This window comes from Hyaena hyaena, unplaced genomic scaffold (genome assembly GCF_003009895.1).
Source record: "Hyaena hyaena isolate Hyena2069 unplaced genomic scaffold, ASM300989v1 scaffold_536, whole genome shotgun sequence".
In the NCBI taxonomy this organism is placed as follows: domain Eukaryota; kingdom Metazoa; phylum Chordata; class Mammalia; order Carnivora; family Hyaenidae; genus Hyaena; species Hyaena hyaena.
Genome location: NW_024081168.1, coordinates 1,271,989 through 1,292,146, shown reverse-complemented (window position 1 = coordinate 1,292,146; position 20,158 = coordinate 1,271,989). Strand labels below are relative to the sequence as shown.

Here is a 20,158-nt window from a genome sequence, read left to right as displayed (position 1 = left end):
TGTGTGTGTGTGTGTGTGTGTGTGTGTGTGTGTGTGTGTGTGTGTCTCCCCCTTCCTGGCAAGCGCGCTCTTGCACTCTCTCTCAAAAATAAACATAACCCCGGGGCGCCTGGGTGGCTTAGTCGGTTAAGCGTCCGACTTTCGCTTAGGTCATGATCTCGCGGTTCGTGGGTTCGGGCCCCGCGTCGGGCTCTGTGCTGACTGCCAGCTCAGAGCCTGGAGCCTGTTTCGGATTCTGTGTCTCCCTCTCTCTCTGTCCCTCCCCTGCTCACGCTGTCTCTCTCTCTCTCCTAGAAATAAAAATATTAAAAAAAATAAAATAAAATAAACATAACCCCCCAAAGTCCAGATTATATATATTATATATATATATATATGTATATATACGTGTGTGTGTGTGTGTGTGTGTGTGTGTGAAGCAATGCAAAAAATTATTGAGCTTCATCTTCTGGACAAGAGGCCAAGTTAGTCTCTCTTCATAAAAAGCAATTACAATTTGAGGACACTTCATGTTTGCCTCTTTTGCCAGCACCATGTCTACCTCATCTGAATCGTTCCATTTGATGAGAAACATTCATTCTCCATTGTTGTCTGTGGCACCAATTATTCATTCCGTATTTATCAGTAACATCTTTTTTCTCCTTTGATTTGCTATCATCAGATTCACTGTCAGATAGATTTTCTTTTTGTACAGTCTTTGTCAGTTTTTTGAGAATTAAACAAATGCTCCAATTAACTCTGGACAATCTAAATTTTCTTCAGGTGCCCATGTATTGTCAGCATCCGTAAATCCCTTTCACTTCAGGAAATACTCCACCTTCCAACTTACTACATGTCATTTCAGTCTTTTCCCACCATAGATTCTTCAGGCTCTGCTTCTTTTACTTTTTTTCTCCTTCCATTCTGTTTCTTTCCCATATTTTGCAATGCAGTTTTATTGGAGGCCACTTTTTATTTCAGGCTTGAAGAGCTATTATTCACTACCTCTGGAGCAGTTCCGGGTTCTGGGTCTGCAGCATCTCCCCCTTTATTTATTTTTTAATGGACTTTTTGTCCTGCAAAGCCTTAAATTTTTTAAAGTAATTAAATATGTCAATATTTTATTTATTGCATCTTCATTTTGAGACATAATTAGAAAGATTTCTCCTCATACACAGGGTATAGAAGAATCTAGCCATATTTTCTTCTAATACTTGTGTTGTTTCTGATTTTGCATGTAGATCTGACCCATTTGGAATCTGTGGTATCTTTGCCCAACTGGTGTTTTGGTTATCTATCGATGTATAACAAACTACCCCTAAACTTAGTGGCTTAAAATGATATTCATTTTATTAGCTTCCATAGCTGTGTGTGAAGGAAGATTCGACTCAGCTGGGCAGTTCCACTAATCTTGTCTCTGGTTCTCATGTATACTTTCAGTACTTGATGGCTGGGACTGGAGTCCTGTAAAGGTTTCATTTCAATGCTAGGAAGTCAGGGCATCTCTCCTTCTGCATGTACTTCCAGGGCCTCTTTTCTCCATGTGGCTTCTCCATTTAGTCTTTGCAGTCAGGTAGCTGAATTGCTTCTATCTCTTTTATTCCTTTTCTTTTTTAAAACGTTTTTATTGTGATTGGCTTCATTTATCATAAAATTCACCTATATATAGTTCATATATATGTGTGTGTGTGTGTGTGTGTGTGTAGTTCAGTGGTTTTCAGTACAATCACAGAGTTGTACAATCATCACCACAATCTAATTTGTAAGTACTTTTAACATCCCTGAAAGAAACCCTACACTCATTAGCAGTCACTCCTCATTTCTGCTGCAGCCTTCATCCCTGTTCAGGCCTCAATCACTGATCTACTTTTCTGTATGTATGAATTTGTCAATTCTGAATATTTCATACCAAAGGAATAATACAATATTTAGGTTTTTTGACCAGCATCTTTTACTTAGAATGATGTTTCAAGATTCATCCATATTATAGCATGTATCAGAATTTCATTCCTTTTTATAAACAAATAATATTGCATTGTATGGTGACATTACAATTTGTTTACCCAGTCACCTGTTGGTGGACATTTAGGCTGTTTCCACTTTTCAGCTATTATGAATAATGCTTCTATAAACATCTTTGTAAAGTTTTTGTTCAGACTTATGTTTTGATTTCTCAAGTATACACCTAAGAGTGGAATTACTAGGTCATTGTTTTTTAAATGCCATTAAATTTTTTTTTTTCATGATGATAACCCTATTCTTAAATCTTCATCTCCTTTTATCCTCAATCCCCTACCCCTTTCCCTCTGGTAACCATCAGTTTGTTTTCTATAATAAAGAGTCTGTTTCTTGGTGAGTCTCTCTTTTTTTCTCTTTACTCATTTATTTCTTTTTTAAAAAAAATATTTTTAATGTTTATTTATTTTTGAGAGACAGAGCATGGGAGGGGGGGCAGAGAGGAGGAGACACAGAATACAAAGCAGGACCCAGTCTCTCAGAGGTCAGCACAGAGCCTGTCGCAGGGCTCGAACTTGTGAACTGTGAGATCATGACCTGAGCTGAAGTCGGACGCTCAACCAACTGAACCACCCAGGTGCCCCTCATTTATTTCTTAAATTCCATAGATAAGTGAGATCATATGGCACTTATCTGTGACTGACTTACTTCACTTAGCATTAGTCTCCATATAGTTTATCCATATAGTTGCAAATGTTAAGATTTGGTTCTTTTTCATTGCTAAATAGTATTCCTGTGTGTGTGTGTGTGTGTGTGTGTGTGTGTGTCACACACACACATACCAACACACATACATACCAATTCTTTATCCATTCATCTATCAATGTACACTTTGACTGCTTCCATAGTTTGGCTATTGTAAATACTGCTGCAGTAAACATAGGAGTGCATGTATCTCTTTGAATTAGTGTTTTTTGGGGGTGCCTGGGATGCTTAGTTGGTTAAGTATCTGGCTCTTAGTTTCAGCTCAGGACATTATCTCATGGTTCATGGGATCAAGCACAGAGCCTGCTTGGTATTCTCTCTCCTTATCTTTCTACCCCTCCCCCACTCATTTTCTCTCTCTCTCTCTCTCTCTGAATAAATAAAAATAAATTGATTAGTGGTTTTTTTTGTGGGTTTGTTTTGTATGAATACACAGTAGTGCAATTGCTGGATCATATGGCAGTTCGATTTTTTACTTCTTGACGAAACTCCCTACTATATTCCAGAGTAGCTTTACAAATTTGTGTTTCCACCAATGGTGCACAGGGTCCTTTTTCTCCACATTGTTGTTTCTTGTGTTTTTGATTTTACCCATTCTGACAGGCGTGAGGTGATATCTCATTGTAATTTTAATTTGTATTTCACTGATGATGAATGATGTTGGGCATATTTTCATGTGTCTGTTGGCCATCTGGATGTCTACTTTGAAGAAACGTCTATTCAGGTCTTCTGCCCATTTTGTAATTGGATTATTTGTTTTTTGGGTGTTGAGTTGCATCACTTTTTTTATATATTTTGGATATGAACATTTTATTAGATGTGTCATTTGCAAATATCTTCTCCCATCCAGTAGCTTCCTTTTAGTTGTGTTCGCTATTTCCTTCACTGTGCAGAAGCTTTTTTTTTATCTTGATGTAGTCCCAATAGTTTATTCTTGCTTTTATTTCTCTTGCGCCAGGAGACATATCTAGAAAAGTATTTCTGGAGCGCCTGAGTGGCTCAGTCAGTTAAGCATCCGACTTTGTCTCAGATCACGATCTCACGGTTTGTGGGTTCGAGCCCCGCGTCAGGCTCTGTGCTGAAAGCTAGCTCAGAGCCTGGAGCCTGTTTCAGATTCTGTATCTCCCCCTCTCTCTGACCCTTCCCTGTTCATGCTGTCTCTCTCTCTCTCTCTCTGTCTCAGAAATAAAACATTAAAAAAATTTTAGAAAAGTATTGCTACCGCCAATATCAGAGAGATTAGTGCCTGTGCACTCGTCAAGGATTTTTATGATTTCAAGTCTCACATTTAGGTCTTTATTCTATTTTGAGTTTATTTTTGTATGTGGTCCAGTTTCATTCTTTTGCACGTGGCTATTCAGTTTTCCCAATACTCTTTGTTGAAGAGACTCTCTTTTTTCCTTTGGATATTCATTCCTCCTTGTTGAAGATTAATTGACCATATAATTGGGGCGCCTGGGTGGCTTAGTCGGTTAAGCGTCCGACTTTCGCTTAGGTCATGATCTCGCGGTTCGTGGGTTCGAGCCCCGCGCCGGGCTCTGTGCTGACTGCCAGCTCAGAGCCTGGAGCCTGTTTCAGTCTGTGACTCCCTCTCTCTCTGACCCTCCCCTGCTCACGCTGTCTCTCTCTCTCCCAGAAATAAATAAAAAATTAAAAAAATATATATTTCTTACACTGAGAGAAAGAAAAAATTATTTTAATATGTTTAACCTTTTAAATTAAGCTACAAAGATGTCATTCCACTTTAGTTATAATTTNACTCCCTCTCTCTCTGGCCCTCCCCTGCTCACGCTGTCTCTCTCTCTCTCTCCTAGAAATAAATAAAAAACATTAAAAAAAAATAAAAAAAAATTGACCATATAATTATGGGTTCATTTCTGGGTTTTCTATTCTGTTTCATTGATTGATGTGTCTATTTTTGTGCCAGCACCATACAGTTTTGGTTACTACAACTTTGTAATATAACTTTAAACCCAGAATTGCGATGCCTCCAGCTTTTCTTTTCTTTTTTAATTTTTTTCCCAGGCTTGATCTCATGACTCTGGGTCATGACCTGAGCTGAAGTCAAGAGTCAAATGTTCAACTAACTGAGCCACCCAGGTGGCCCCAGCTTTGCTTTTCTTTTTCAATACTGCTTTGGCTATTTGGGGTCTTTTGTAGTTCCATACACATTTTATAATTATTCGTTCTAGCTCTGTGAAAAATGCTGTTGGTATTTTGATAGGGATTGCATTAAATGTATAGATTGCTTTGGGGAGTATAGACATTTTAACAATATTCATTCTTCCAATCCATGGAATTGATGGAATATAGATGGAATATCTTACCATTTCTTTGTGTTATATTCAATGATTTTTATCAGTGTTTTATGGTGTTTAGAGTACAGGTCTTTACCTCTTGAGTTAGGTTTATTCCTAGGTATTTTATTATTTTTGGTGCAATTGCAAATGATATTGCTGTCTTAATTTCTCTTTCTGTTGCTTCATTATTAGTATAGGAATGCAGATTTCTGTACATTGATTTTATATCCTGCAAATTTACGGAATTCATTTATCAGTTTAGTAGTTTTTTGGTAGAGTCTTCTGGGTTTTCTATGTATAATATCATGTCAAATGCATATAGTGAGAGTTTTACTTCTTTCTTACCAACTTGTATTCCTTTTTATTGCTTTATGTTGTCTAATTGCTGTGGCTAGGACTTTAAGTACCATGTTGAAGATAAGTGGTGAGAGTTGACATTCCTGTATTGTTCATGACCTTAGGGGAAAAGCTCTCAGTTTTTACCCTTTCAGTATGATGTTGTATGTTTTTTTAATATTTATTTATTTTTGAGAGACAGAGAACAAGCAGGGGAGGGGCAGAGAGAGGAGACACAGAATCTGAAGCAGGCCCCAGGCTCTGAGCTGTCAGCACAGAGCCCGATGCGGGGCTCAAACCCCAAACCATGAGATCATGACCCGAGCCAAAGTTGGAGGCTTAACTGACTAAACCACCAAGGCACCTCTCTTGACTGTTTTTCGTATAAGGCCTTTATTATGTTGAAATATATTCCCTCTAGACCTACTTTGCAGAGGGCTTTAATTACGAATGGATGTTATACTTTGTCAAATGCTTTTACTGCATCTATTGAAGTGATCATATGATTTTTATCCTTTTTCTTATTGATGTGACATATCACCTTGGTTGTTTTGTGAATACCGACGCACCTTTGCATCCTGGGAATAACTCCCACTTGGTTGTAGTGTATTGATTTTTTAAATATGTTGTTGGATTCAGTGCTAATATTTTGTGAGGCATTTGCATCTATTATTTGTGACTTAAAGGACTTAAAAGGAGCTTACAAAATTTCATTCCCAAAGGCCCCTTAAAAATAAGAGATTCATCTTTCCAGACAGGTTTAGGTAGAGTTAGGCCTAGAAGGAAGAGAGTAGATGAGACCTCTCCGAACTCAAGCAGCCCTGTAACTCTAAAAAGGGCCTTAACTCTGTGAACTCCACAGATGGAATAAGGTAAATGTGCCACTTATAATTACTATCCTGATCCATCCACAGATGCTGACTTTTGCCATGTGATGCTCACAAAGCACCGTTCAGCATAATATATAAAGAAGCCATTATATGTCTTTTGGATGGGCACACTTGAGATAAAATGGGAGGAAGGAGGAAATGTTTTGGTTAATAATAAAAAATTATATATAGCAACAAAAAATTTAAAGTGAAAAATAAATTATCAAAGTTTTGTTTTTTTCCTTTACACTTTCTCCTGACAGAAGTGATAGCTCCATCTCTTCCAAAAAAGAAAGGAAACAAAGAGATAAAGAAAGAAAAAAGAAAAAGAAACCTCAGAGAGAGGAATCGTTTCTTTTTTTTTTTTTTCCTTAAGTAGTTTATTGTCAAGTTGGTTTCCATACAACACCTAGTGCTCATCCCCACAAGTGCCCCCATCGTTTCTTAACGGACACATTGGGAGTTATATTTAGCTTTGGTAAAACAGTGGTTTTCAGAGACTAATATCCTATTAGACCTAATGTAAGCATAGCATTGTTTCTATTACTTGTATATAGTTCAATGTTCTTACAGAATCTAGGGATTCTTCACCTATCTCCAGGCCTCAAGAAGTCTACATCAGCTTTTGTCTTGTAGCCAGAAAAAGACTAATCAAGTCATAACAAGTACCCCTGGTCCGATTTCAGAGCCACTCTAAACCTGTGTCTCAACTCCCAGTCAGTTGCTTTTTTATTGGTCCTGCTATTCTACCCAATGACCCAGTATTTCGGGCCAGTCTTATATTTATTGATTATCCTCCTATCCAAGTACTTGTTTATTTTATGTTATTTAACAAACACTAATATGGATACTGTTTTAAGCATTTTATAAATATCAACACATCTAATCAACACAACCTTATAAGGGAAGTTTTATTATTTTCATTGCATACATAGTACCTTAGGCTTTGAGAAGGTCAATTAACTGACCCAAAGATCATAGTGCAAGTAAATGGTGGAACAGAGATTTGAATCCAGGTATCTGAAGAGTCCATGCCTTTAGCTACTATACTATCCCGTCTTCACAAAGGAGACAGTCAAATAATGGTTGTTGGTTTACCAATTACCATAAAGATCCTCTGCTTTTTTTTTAATGTAATAATATCAAAGCTGTAATTCCTTAAAAGCAACCATCATAACCAATTGATAACTCTGTTTATAAGATGCACACTTACAACATTTCACAGGACAGGCCTTTTTAGCACAGTCATTAGCAATAAAACTTTGCATACTCCTGGGGGTGGGCAGATACAGAACTTGCAAATCATCTTATTTCTCCTCGCTTTATCCAATCAACTCTCTTTTGTAAACAGAAAAGTATGTTTTTCATTTCCAAAGATTTTTCTATTACAAGTTTAATGGTGTTTCTATGGAGCCCAGTAGCCTGAGGGCTAAAATTAAGATATATGAATCACAATGAAGGCAAGAAGAGACCTCAAACTACCCCCCGACCCCGCTCAAATACTACATCTCCAAGTTTTCCCATTCTTTTCTGTACATGCTAACTGCTCCCCCTTCCTACCATCAGTCTCCTCCAGGGGCTACTTTCATCCTCCTACATTTGCTCTCTTTATTGGCATGGCAGCTATTGAACTGACTGCTGTTAGTCTATCAATTCCTAGCCTCTGCCAGTCTCATTTGGGCTTCTAGTTTTTCAAATCACTGTCTCACCTGTTAATCCAGACCACCAACTTTCCAACACTCTATTTTGAGCTACCCAAATACTAAAACTAGAAAGACAGGAAAGTCTTAAATTTTTTCCTTTCCTCTATCTCCAAATCCAATCTATCAGCAAGCCCTGTTGACTCTATCTTCAAATTATAACTCAAATCCTCCCACTTCTCTATTTTCCATCCTTACCATCCTAATCTAAGACCACATTATCTCTCCCTAGGACAAAAGTACTTGCCTCCTTGATGAGGGAGCATAAGGAAGCTGACGGGCCACAAACACCCCCTTTCCCCCCCCCAACCAGGTGGGAAATGTGTTGATATTCCTTGGGCACTCCTGGCTGCCCAAGAACAAAGAAAAGGGGAAAAACAAATGGTTAACTAATAGAAATCATAGTCCTGCAGGACCTAAGTCTCCATCATCCCTCCATAGTAAGGTGGGAAACAAAGGCAGAAGGAAATGGCAAATAGAACTAAATTTCCTTATAACCTGCAGCCCATTGACAAATACTTGAGGCTGGCAGAGTAAATGTTTCTCCAGGAACTCCCTATGGAGTCTTAATGTTTAAAGACTGTCTTAAAGTCTGTCTTGATGCTAATGCTTTGCTAGAGAGAAAAACAACCTTAGCTTGACAACAGCTAGGCCTCCAGCATCCTGTGAGTCTTCTTTAGAATGTGAAAATCTCACTGGAAACTTCCCCTGGACTTTACCTCCCCCAACCCCATAGTATAAAACCAGTCTCTCCTCATGGTCCCGGGGCAGCTCTTCCTGCCCAAAGGGTCCTGTCCCTGTGCTTCATAAAATCACTTTTTTCCACCAAAGTTGTCTTCAAGAACTCTTTCTTGGTCATTGGCTCCAGACCCCATGAATCCCACTGTCACCCCCACAAACCTCATCATCCAAACTAGTGTCCCAGCTTCCACTCTTGACGTCCCACAATCCAATGTCCACTCTGTAGACAGTAATCTTGTTAAAGCACAATGTGATCAATTGCATTGCTCCTTAAAAGTTTCCCATGGCTTCCCACTAACCTCAGAACGAATCCAAATTCCTTACCATGGCCTATAAATGCCACTCTGAATAATCTGGCCTCTACTGATGTTTCACACTACTCATATTTTCCCTTGTGTTCTAAGAAAGGCCAAACTCTTCCTAATCTCAGGGCTTTTGAACTCACCTTTTCCTTTAACTGTAGTAGTTTTTCTCTCCAGGCTCTTTGTATAGCTAGATTTGTCTCCTTGATAAGGCTCAGTTTAAATGTTATCTCCTCAAACAAGCCTTCTAACTATCCTATTGTAACTATCTTTCTCATCATTATTTATCTTGCTATACAGACTCTTTACTTCTTCATATTGATTACAATCTGACATTTTCTTTTTTTTTTTAATGTTTTATTTATTTCTAGGAGAGAGAGAGAGAGACAGCATGAACAGGGGAGGGTCAGAGAGAGAGGGAGTCACAGACTGAAACAGGCTCCAGGCTCTGAGCTGGCAGTCAGCACAGAGCCTGACGCGGGGCCCGAACCCACGAACCGCGAGATCATGACCCAAGCGAAAGTCGGACGCTTAACCGACTAAGCCACCCAGGCGCCCCAATCTGACATTTTCTTAACTATTTTTGAAATTTGTTGCCTGCCCCCCTTTCTAATAGTAGGGCTGTTAAGTTCTAGGAGGTTAGGGACTATGTCCATTAATAACTGTATCTCCAGTGTCTCAGTCCTCAGAACATATTTTTGGGAAGTGAGGAAATAGCTACCTACTGCAGTGCATGGAGGCAGCCTCTGCTAGTGGCAGACACCCCTTACTGATGTTTGGTCCTTTCAGGTGGTTGTCTTTCTCTACTGCTGTATTGGACATCAAACCCCTTCCCACTGGGGACCACAGGAGTACCAAGTATTTCTCCTCATTCCATTTCTACAGGCCAGGAAAATATGGTCCATCTATTTAACCTTCATCCAGAGGTGGTGCCTCTCTCCAATTTCTTTTTTTTTCTGGTGCCAAAAGAGAGGAGAGGAACGCCCTTTTGCTAGCAATACCTTTGTTCCTTTCCTATCTGCCTCTCCTTATCATAGTTAAGATTTTTCTCTCCTCACTTCAAAATATTTTTGCTCCCATTCCAAGGCAGGCTGTGTATGCCCAAGACTCCAACTTATACTCTCTTTTCTGCTCTGAAAAGGAGCATATTGGAAGTCACAAAAGATGTTTTGATGGCTAAAAAGAATTTTTTAAAATATTTTTATTTATTTCTAGGAGAGAGAGAGAGAGAGAGAGAGAGAGAGAGACAGCGTGAGCAGGGGAGGGTCAGAGAGAGAGGGAGTCACAGTCTCTTAAACAGGCTCCAGGCTCTGAGCTGGCAGTCAGCACAGAGCCCGATGCGGGGCTCGAACCCACGAACCGCGAGATCATGACCTAAGAGAAAGTCGGACGCTCAACCGACTAAGCCACCCAGGCGCCCCTAAAAAGAATTTTAAATCATAATAGAAGTTTGAAGAAATCCACTCTTTCCCTTAATAAAATTATACCCAAATCTCTTAGAAGAACAATAAGAGAAAACTAGATTCAGGAGAACAGTTCAGGTTGGGAGTGGTGGCTAAACTTCAGCGTCCTGAACTCTGAATCTCTATGCAGAAAATATCCCTAAATTATCAACCTTAGAAGATCTGGGTGATTTCACTAATGGAATAGGCCAGGGTCCTTAAAAGGCCCACTTGCAAAATTTCCATGGCAACCTGAAGCAAACATACTTCTTGCTTAGTTTTTACATAAAGGAGAGGCAGCTACAATACAAATAATGGGGGGGGGGAGAGAGAACAAGGGAAAAAGAGAGAGAATGAGAGGGGAGACAGAGAGAGAGAGGATGAGAGAGAACAAAAGAGAGAAAGAGAATGAAAGAAAACAATGACAGAATGAGATGGGGAATGCAAAAGGAAGGGAGAAGTAGAAGATCTTGGTTTTCATAATTTAGTTTTTATAACTCAATGTTTCTGGGGCATTCTATGTTTTGGAACACTGATAAGTCAATTGCATTAGTGAGGTTGTGAGGTCTCTTCCTTCTTAATAAGCAATGACTACTTTGATGCTCTAGAGCAAAGGAGAGCCAAAGTCAAAAGATTTGGGAGCTCAAAGCCATGTATTTGGTGTTTTTTTTTCCTTTTAATAGCTCTGATTAAAAGTTAGCTAATGGAAGACAGGAGGCAGAACCATTAGCTAGCAAGATCACCAATTTCAAATAGCATTAACTCAAAAAACTTCTGATCTCATCTGTTAGTGAAGTGGCTTCTAAATATTTCCATCCAGTTTTTTTTTATTCTATCCCTCTCCATAAAGGACCCCATTTCTGAAAGTTTTAACCTCCTAGACAAATGACATTTATTAATTAATCATTCTTTAGGTTTTATCAACTGAAAACATACAGCTACTCAATGGAACTTGTGATCAGTATGAGATGAGTATTATCACAGGTTGACACAATTCAAGGTAAAACAGAAACTGGACATGTTAATCAGGATGTGAAAACTGCTCAAAGATCCCCATTCCTGCCCTTCATAGACTCCAGATGAATTAAGTGTGATCTAAATAATACCACATAGCTCTCTAGGTAAAAAATAATTAAGTGATGGGAAAACACATCCATTGAAAAATGATCCAGAAGACCCCCTAGCAGAGAGAAAGAGCAGCTACTCACAGGGCTGATGCTATGTGGATGATGCTTTAGGCAGAGTGAGAGAGGAAAAAAAGATCATGGACTGTAGAATATGCAGACCTGGAGGTTGACTGACAAATTCTACAAGAATATACAAGCTTGTGCAGTTAAGCAAGTTATTAAGTTTCAAGTTCCTTATATAGAAATAGGGTGACATCATCTTTTTTAAAGTATTATTATGAGGATCATAAGTATATAAAGCACCTAACAGCACTATCCTCCCAACCCCGCAGCCACAATGACTACAATGTCTTTTTGCTTAACCTTTTACAATCCTCTTTTCTTGAAGATCACCTGCTGGCTGATAAAACCAATGTGTGGATACCATTCAGGGCTTCTGTTCATAGCACTTCTTTATATTCTTGCATTCTTTCATCAAAAATCTTATCTAACACACAACCTTTAATTACTTTGTTTCCCCTGTTAACCTTTGGGGTACAAAGACATGCTGGAGTATCGTTATGACATTGACTTTAAGAGTTCATGCAGTAGAGCCATGCATTAGATAGCTACACTATGGGATGCACAGGACTTCAGAGTAAGACATCCAGGGTCAGAATTCTATATCTACTCCCAGCTTGCCATGTAATCTTGGAAAAGACACTTCATCTTTTTGAGCCTCAGTTTCCTCCTCAGTAAAATTGGAATATAATACCCACTTCCAAATGTTTCTATAAGAAGTATATGAGATAAGCAGCATTCTCAACAATAGCTAAAACATGGAAAGAGCCTAAGTGTCCATCAATGGACGAATGGATCAAGAAGATGTGGTTTATCTATACCATGGAATACTACATGGCAATGAGAAACAATGAAATCTGGCCATGTGTAGCTACATGGATGGACCTTGAGGGTGTTATGCTGAGCGAAATAAGTCAGGCAGAGGACAAACATCCTATGTTTGCAGGTACAGGAGGATTAGGAGGAACTTAACTGAGGAACAAGGGGAAGAAGAAGGGGGGAAATGGTGGGGGAAAGGGAGAGAGGCAAACCATGAGAGACTCTTGAATGCTGACAAAAACTGAGGACGGGGGGGGGGGGGGGGGGGGGGGGGATGGGCATGGAGGAGGACACTTGTGGGGATGAGCACTGGGTGCTATGTGGAATCTAATTTGACAATAAACTATTTGTAAAAAATAAATAAATAAAGATACAACTATAAAAAAAGAAGTATATGAGATAATGCATGTAAAAGGTATAGCACAATGCCTGGAACACTGATATTCAACAACAGATTGTCAGTTTTATCAGAATACCACCTTGACCTGGTGAAGAGAATTATAAAAAAGCACCAAATGCACTGCTCTCCTGACACGGTATGTCACTCATACATGGAAAGTTTGAGGGCTCAAAGTAGGATATCAAAGTCAGTAGGAGGCATCCACTTGCTTTCTTCATCAGATAGTACGAATACCACATTATTTGTGCCCAGACAAGTAATTAAACTTCTTTTTCTTTAATGTTTCTTTATTTTTGAGAGAGAGAGAGAGAGAAAGAGAGAGAGAGATTGAGATTCTGAGTGTGAGAGGGTGAGGGGCAGAGAGAGAGAGGGAGACACAGAATCCAAAGCAGGCTCCAAGCTCCAAGCTGTGAGCGTAAAGCCTATTGCAAAGCTTTAGCCCACAAACCATGAGATCATGACCCTAGCTAAAGTCAGATGCTTAACTAACTGAGCCACCCCAGGCACCCCTAAACTTCTAACACAAAAACAAGATTCTGGGGGTGCCTGGGTGGCTCAGTCGGTTAAGTGTCTGACTTTGGCTCAGGTCATGATCTCATAGTTTGTGAGTTCAAGCCCCCCATCGGGCACTTTGTTGTCAGTGTGGAGCCCGTTTCAGATCCTCTGTCCCCTCTTTTTCTGCTCCTGCTTGTGCTCTCTCTCTCTCAAAAATAAATAAACATCAAAAGAAGAAGATTCTGGGAATATTATATAACAGTCTCTAAATCTAGTATCTCATAAAATGTCTCCATCTCAATGCAAACTAGTAAGGCCACTCTAAAAAACAGTATGGAGGTAACTCAACAAGTTAAAAATAGAACTACTCTATGAACCAGCAATTGCACTACTGAGTATTTACCCAAAGAATACAAAAATACTAATTCAAAGGGATACATGCACCCCGATACTTATAGCACCGTTATCTACAATAGCCAAAATATAGTAATAGCCCAAATGTCCACCAATAGATGAATAAAGATGTGGTACTCATATACAATGGAATATTACTCAGTCATAAAAAAAATGAAATCTTACTATTTACAAAGACACAGATGGAGCTAGAATATATTATGCTAAGTGAAATAAGCCAGTCAGAGAAAGACTGATACAATTTCACTCATATGTGCAATTTAGGAAACAAAACAAATGAGCAAAGGGTAAAAGGAGAGGGAGGGGAAACCAAGAAACATATTCTTAACTACAGAAAACAAACAGATGCTTACCAGAGGGGAAGTTGTTGGGGGGATGGGTTAAATAGGTGATGGGAATTAAGGAGTGAACTTGTGATGAGGACTGGGTGTTGTATGGAAGTGCTGAATCACTGTTGTACACCTGAAACTAATAGTGCACTGTATGTTCACTAACTGGAATTTAAAACAGAAACTTAAAAAAAAAAATAAAGTGTCTCCATCTCATGTAGCATAAAGTTCAAGTTCACTGATTCAGACCAGATGGAAATACAACACATTTCCAAAATTAGCCACCTTAACTATTTCCAGATCTTCATAAAATAGAAATAGGCAATGGATATGCAAATGCTTGGGTTTTGAACATATCTACCTACTCTTGGGTTAATCACCCAAAGACTGTGGTCAGTTAACACTATCTTTGGTTCTACATCAGTTTTTTAAGTTACATAAATTTAGAGATTTACTAGCACCATTTTCACTTGGATTGTGGTGAAAGAAGGCATTAGGTATAGAAAAGATAAGTAACATTATAGTGTGACACCAAAAGTACTTAATGGAGATCAGAGACTGATTTATTATACAGTATGAGCCCAGGGAATCAGCTCTACAGACCTAATGTTGCTCCTGTGCCAAATAAATGAATCAACATAGCATAGATGTAGATCTCCAAGAGTCTATCGTCTTAAATTTGTATACTAATACAAATAATTGAGAGTTTATACATACAAAAATCCAGCTGCTATATAAATATTTAGTTATAACTACTAGATATTTTGATCTAGTCCTCTTCTATACCTCTCCCACAAGTAATGCTTTAGGCAATGTCCCCAGTGATATATTGGAAATGAAAATAGTAGTGGTAATAGCAATAATGGTGGTGGTGATAATAGTAGGTAAAACTTATTTCAGCTTCCTATTGGCCATATCCTGTCATAAAAACTTAAAAAGCATTAACTCAATACAATTCTAGATGGGAGGTACTTTTATTATCTCTACTTTGTAGAAGAGGAAGATGAGGCACAGAAAAGTGAAGTGATCTGCCTTAACCACTGGAGAGCCAGAAAGCAGATCCAGAATTGTGGTTCTTAATCACTGTGCAAAAAGGAAGTAGCAGAACACTGGAATGGGAATTCTACTTCCAGCCAAGATGGACTAAAAGGGACCAGATTTACTGTACTTCCTTAAGTGACAGAAAACCAGTAGGGAAAAAGAGGTAAAACAACCTTTTCTCAGATATCAGACAAGTAACACAGGACTATGATCTGCCCCCCACAAGGGAAATAAACAAGGTAAGTGCAACATTGTGCCAGTTTACTGTGTGGAGGCAGCTTTCTGGCCACAGTGCAAAGAGAGGGAATTCAAACAGAGCTCACAGAGTTGAAGAGACAGAGGTTAGAGTTCAGAGTGGCCAATGTGGTTTGAAATTATGGAGGAGAATACAGGAGAAAAGGGAACTGTATAAAGACTGTGAGCTCCAGAGACCTACAAAGACATCTCCTTGAGTCTTTGGCTGATTATATTATCTGTATATATGAGAGGAAGCTACTGAAAGCTAGGGATAAAACCATGAGAAAGTAATAGAGGGAATGAGTTATAGGATAGTGGCATGAAGAGCTTGGCAGACTTTCAACCCAGTAAAGAACGATAATTAGTTAAATTTCTTTAAAAAAAAAAAAAAGTAACAACCACTAATGTTCTTTGGAAATTTTCCTAAGGACACACAGCAAACCAAGAAACATTTCTTCAAGAAAATGTACTAAATTTTGGTAAAAACAATGACAGTGTTGCATTTAAGACATAATCCATTCCCTGCTTCTACCCTCCAGCCCACAATTTAGTGTGACAGAAGCTACTCTGGCAGTTGCAGACAACTACCTGGGTTTTTTACCCCCCAACCCAAAACCTAGGGTTACAATATCACGTGGGGTATAGCAGCATGCACACATAAATCATCCCCACCCCTGTGTTTCAGAAGCTCTAATCTGACTGGGCATGGCTGAAAGGACTAGGACCCCTCTCCTCCACTCAACTACCACTAATAGGACAGGCATGGCAGGCCAGGAATCCTGGGCCTCAAATGCCCTCACCTCAGCTTGCATTTAACATGAGGTTGCATACCAAGAAAGTAAAGTCAAGAAGTCTAAAGGCTACCATCTCCACTTAGAAGACTGTGAATAAACTAGGGGTATAATTGAGAAGCAGGTCACTGTCTTAACATCTAGTTCTGGAGAAATGGGAAGAAATGTTTTCCCAGCAGAACAGGAAGGCCATAAGAATGGAGAACTCCAGAAGTCTCCCGAAGGGAACTGATTTTATTTTGAACAGAAGATGAGGAAGTTCAAACCTCAGAGCACTATGGAGAACAATGGCGATTTTGGTGGTAAGCACTTAAGAAGGGGCTGGTTGGCCCACGGCAGCAAAACCTTACATCAGCTAGAAGCTTTTGAAAAGAGAGAACCAGGGAAAGATGTAGCTAAGAAGAGGCTTCCCAGGGAAAACTACCCCTGCAAAAGGTCCTGAATTTACTTGGATCAGATGGAACAATTTATGCCTCAGGACGTTGTCAAAACAATACAACAACCAGATGGCAATTAATGCTGATTGTGCCAATAGAGACAGACAACAGAGAGATTAGAAAAAGAGTCAAAAAGGTTTTGCTAAAACCACTGCCATCCCAAGATAACTATTCACACACTATACCTATGCCCTCTGAGGAGACATCAGAGGCTTTATACTTTGCAGGAAATAGACTTTAATGAACTAGTATAGTTAAGTCACTAAACAAATCAACAGCAGACAAGAAGAAGCCCAGGAAGGTGTGGGGGTGATGGAGCTGTAATCAGTACTCATGTTTCTATAATTATCTAAAATGTCCAATTTTCAACAAGAACAACAACAAAATACAAGATATGCAAAGAAACAGGAAAGTGTAACTCACACAGAGGAAAAAACAGGCAACAGAAACTGTCTTTAAGAGTGCTCAGCTACTGGACTTTACAAATAAAATTTTCAAAGCAGATAGTATAAATATGTTTAAAGAGTTAAAGTAAACCATGGCTAAAGAAATAAAGGAAGCTATCTTAACAATACCACATCTAATATAGAAGCTAAATGAATAGAATTCTAAAAACCCAAATGGAAATTCTGAAGGTTAAAATTATAATAACTGAAGTGAAAAATTCTCTAGAGGTGTTATATATGGATTTTACAGGTAGAAGAGTGAAATCAGTGAACTGAATTCAAGAAAGACTAGGAAATTGTAAAATCCAAAAGAACCGAGAAAATGAACCAAAATGAACAGAGCCTCAGAGCAATGCAGGACTCCATTAAATAAGCCAACATATATGTGATATAGTAATAGAATGAGAGAGATTAGAAAAAATATTAGAACTGAAAAACTCCCCAAATTTGGTGAAAAACATTAACCTACACATACAAGAAGTTTAATAAATTCTAAGTAAGATAAAGGTAAAGAGAGCCACACACAGGCAAATAATAGCAAAAAATGTTGAAAGACAAAAAATGAAAATCCTGAAAGCAGCAAGAGAGAAACAATTCATCATATACAAGGGAACCCAATAAGGTTAACAGCTGAAGTCCTACCAAAGACAATGGAGGCCAAAGAGCAGTAGGATATTTTTAAAATCCTGAAAGAAAAAGAAAAACTGTCAACCAAGAATCTTCTATCCAGAAACATTATTTTCAAAAATGAAGGTAAAATAAAGACATTCTGGGAAAAACAAAGACTGAGAAAACTTTTTTATTAGCAAATCGGCCTCACAAGAAATGTTAAAAGAAGTTATTCAGGCTGAAAGAGAGTGACCCTGATGGCAATTTGATCCTGTAATAAAAAAACACGGAGCACTGGTAAAGGTTATTCGATAATTAGGAAAGGCAATGAAATGTGTATTTTTCTCATTTCTATTAATTTATTTGCATGAATATATGTCTTATGGAATTGTTGGGCATATAACATATAGAAATATAATAAGTTCGGGGCACCTGAGTGGCCCAGTCAGTTAGGCATCCAAATTTGGCTTAGGTCATGATCTGGCGGTCCGTGAGTTTGAGCCCTGCATCAGGCTCTACACTGACAGTTAAGAGCCTGGAGCCCACTTCAGATTCTGTCCCCCTGTCCCCGCTCTCTGCCCTTCCCCCACTCGTGCTCCATCTCGCTATCTCTCAAGAAGAAATGTTTTTTAAAAAAAAAAAAAAAAAAAGAAACAATAAGTTTGGCAATAGCAGCACCATGGAGGTGGGTGAGAAGAAGCTGTATTTAAGTAAGGGAATGATACCCCATGGGAACAGAACTACAGGAAAAAATGAAGCAAATAAGAACAGTAAAAAAAAGATTAATATAATCAACTCTAAATATATACTTGCTTGCCTTTATTCTCTCAGCTTCTTTAAAACTATAAATTATATAAGATAATATAATAATGTATTTTTGGATTTGTATCATTTATAAATGTATAACAAATAGCACAAAAAAGGGGAGGCAGAGGAGAACTATATACGGGTAAGAGGTCTATTTCTGAATTAAGTTGGTAAAAATATGAACTACATTCTGATACATTAAGATGTAATGGTAAGCTCTAGAGCAACAATTAGGAGAGTAAAAATATAGTAGAAAGAAATCATAAAAGTGATTAAAATAATATGCTACAAAACATTGATTTAATCAAAAGAAAGCATCAAAACACAAATAGAGGGGGAAAAAAGACACAAAACAGAAAACCAAAAGTAAAGTAACAGGTATAGATTCAACTACATCAATAACATTAAATATGATTTAAACAATCCAATAAAAGGTGAGAGATTATCATACTTTATTTAAAAATAAGATTCAGGGGAGACTTCTGGGTGGCTGTTGGTTAGGCATCCAACTTTGGTTCAGGTCATGATGTCACGGTTTGTGGGTTACAGCCCCATCTCGGGCTCTGTGCTGAAAGCTGGGGACCTGGAGCCTGCTTTGTATTCTGTGTACGACCTTCTCTGTCTGCCCCTACCCTGCTCACGCTCTGCCTCTCTCTGTGTCAAAAATAAATAAGCATTAAAAAAAAAACTTTTTTAAAAATTAGATTCAGGGGCACCTGGGTGGCTCAGTCAAAGCCCAACTTTGGCTCAGTTCATAATCTCACGGTTTGTGAGTTCGAGCCCTGCATCAGGCTCCACACTGATAGTGCAGAGCCTGCTTGGGATTCTCTTTTTCTCTCTCTCTCTCTCTCTCTCTCTCTGTCCCACCCCCCCCACTTAAACACACACTCTCTCACTTAAAATAAATATATAAACTTGTTTTTAAAAAGCTTTAAAAATAAGATTCAATTATATACTGTCTATGGGACATATACTTTAGATTCAAAGGTCTAAATTGGGTGAAAGTAAAAGAATGAAACAAGATAGATCATGCAAACAACAACTATAAGAAAGTTGGAGTGGCTATACTAATGTCAAACAAAATAGACTTTAAAAAATACTAAAGATAAACAGGGACATTATATAAAAAGGTCAATCCATCAGGAAGACATACCAATCATAAACCATGTATGTACCTAAAAACAGCTCCAAAATACATGAAGCAAAATCTGACAGAAGTCAAGGGGAAAATAGGCCATTCAACTATAATAGCTGATGCCTTCAATATCCCACCTTCAGCAATGATTAAAACAACTAGGCAGATCAACAAAGATATAAAAGCTTTCAACAAAACTACAAACCAAATATATGTAACATACATGGATAGAAGTCTCTCTCCCAAAACAGCAGAATACACATTCTTCTCAAATGCACATGGAACATCTAGACCACAAGCTAGGCCATAAAACAAGCCTCAATAATTTTTTTAATGTTTATTTTTCTGAGAGAAAGAGAGGGAGAGAGAGCACAAGTTGGGGAGGGGCAGAGAGAGAGAGAGAAAAAGGGAGAGAGAGAATCTGAAGCAGGCTCTGCCGTGTCATGGCAAAGCCCAATGTGGGGCTTGAACCCACGAACTGTGAGATCATGACCTAAGCTGAAACCAAGAGCCAGATGCTCAACCTACTAAGCCACCCAGATGCCCTGGGCCTTAATAAATTTAAAGACATAAATCATGCAAATAACCTTCTCTGACTACAGTGTGATGAAATTAGAAATC

General features: G+C 38.5%; 1 pseudogene; it reads right to left on the bottom strand.

Moving 5' to 3' along the window:
- Window positions 1-431: 431 nt before the first annotated feature.
- On the bottom strand, window positions 432-8,910 carry LOC120247626 (annotated as a pseudogene).
- Between the last annotated feature and the right edge of the window lie 11,248 nt (window positions 8,911-20,158).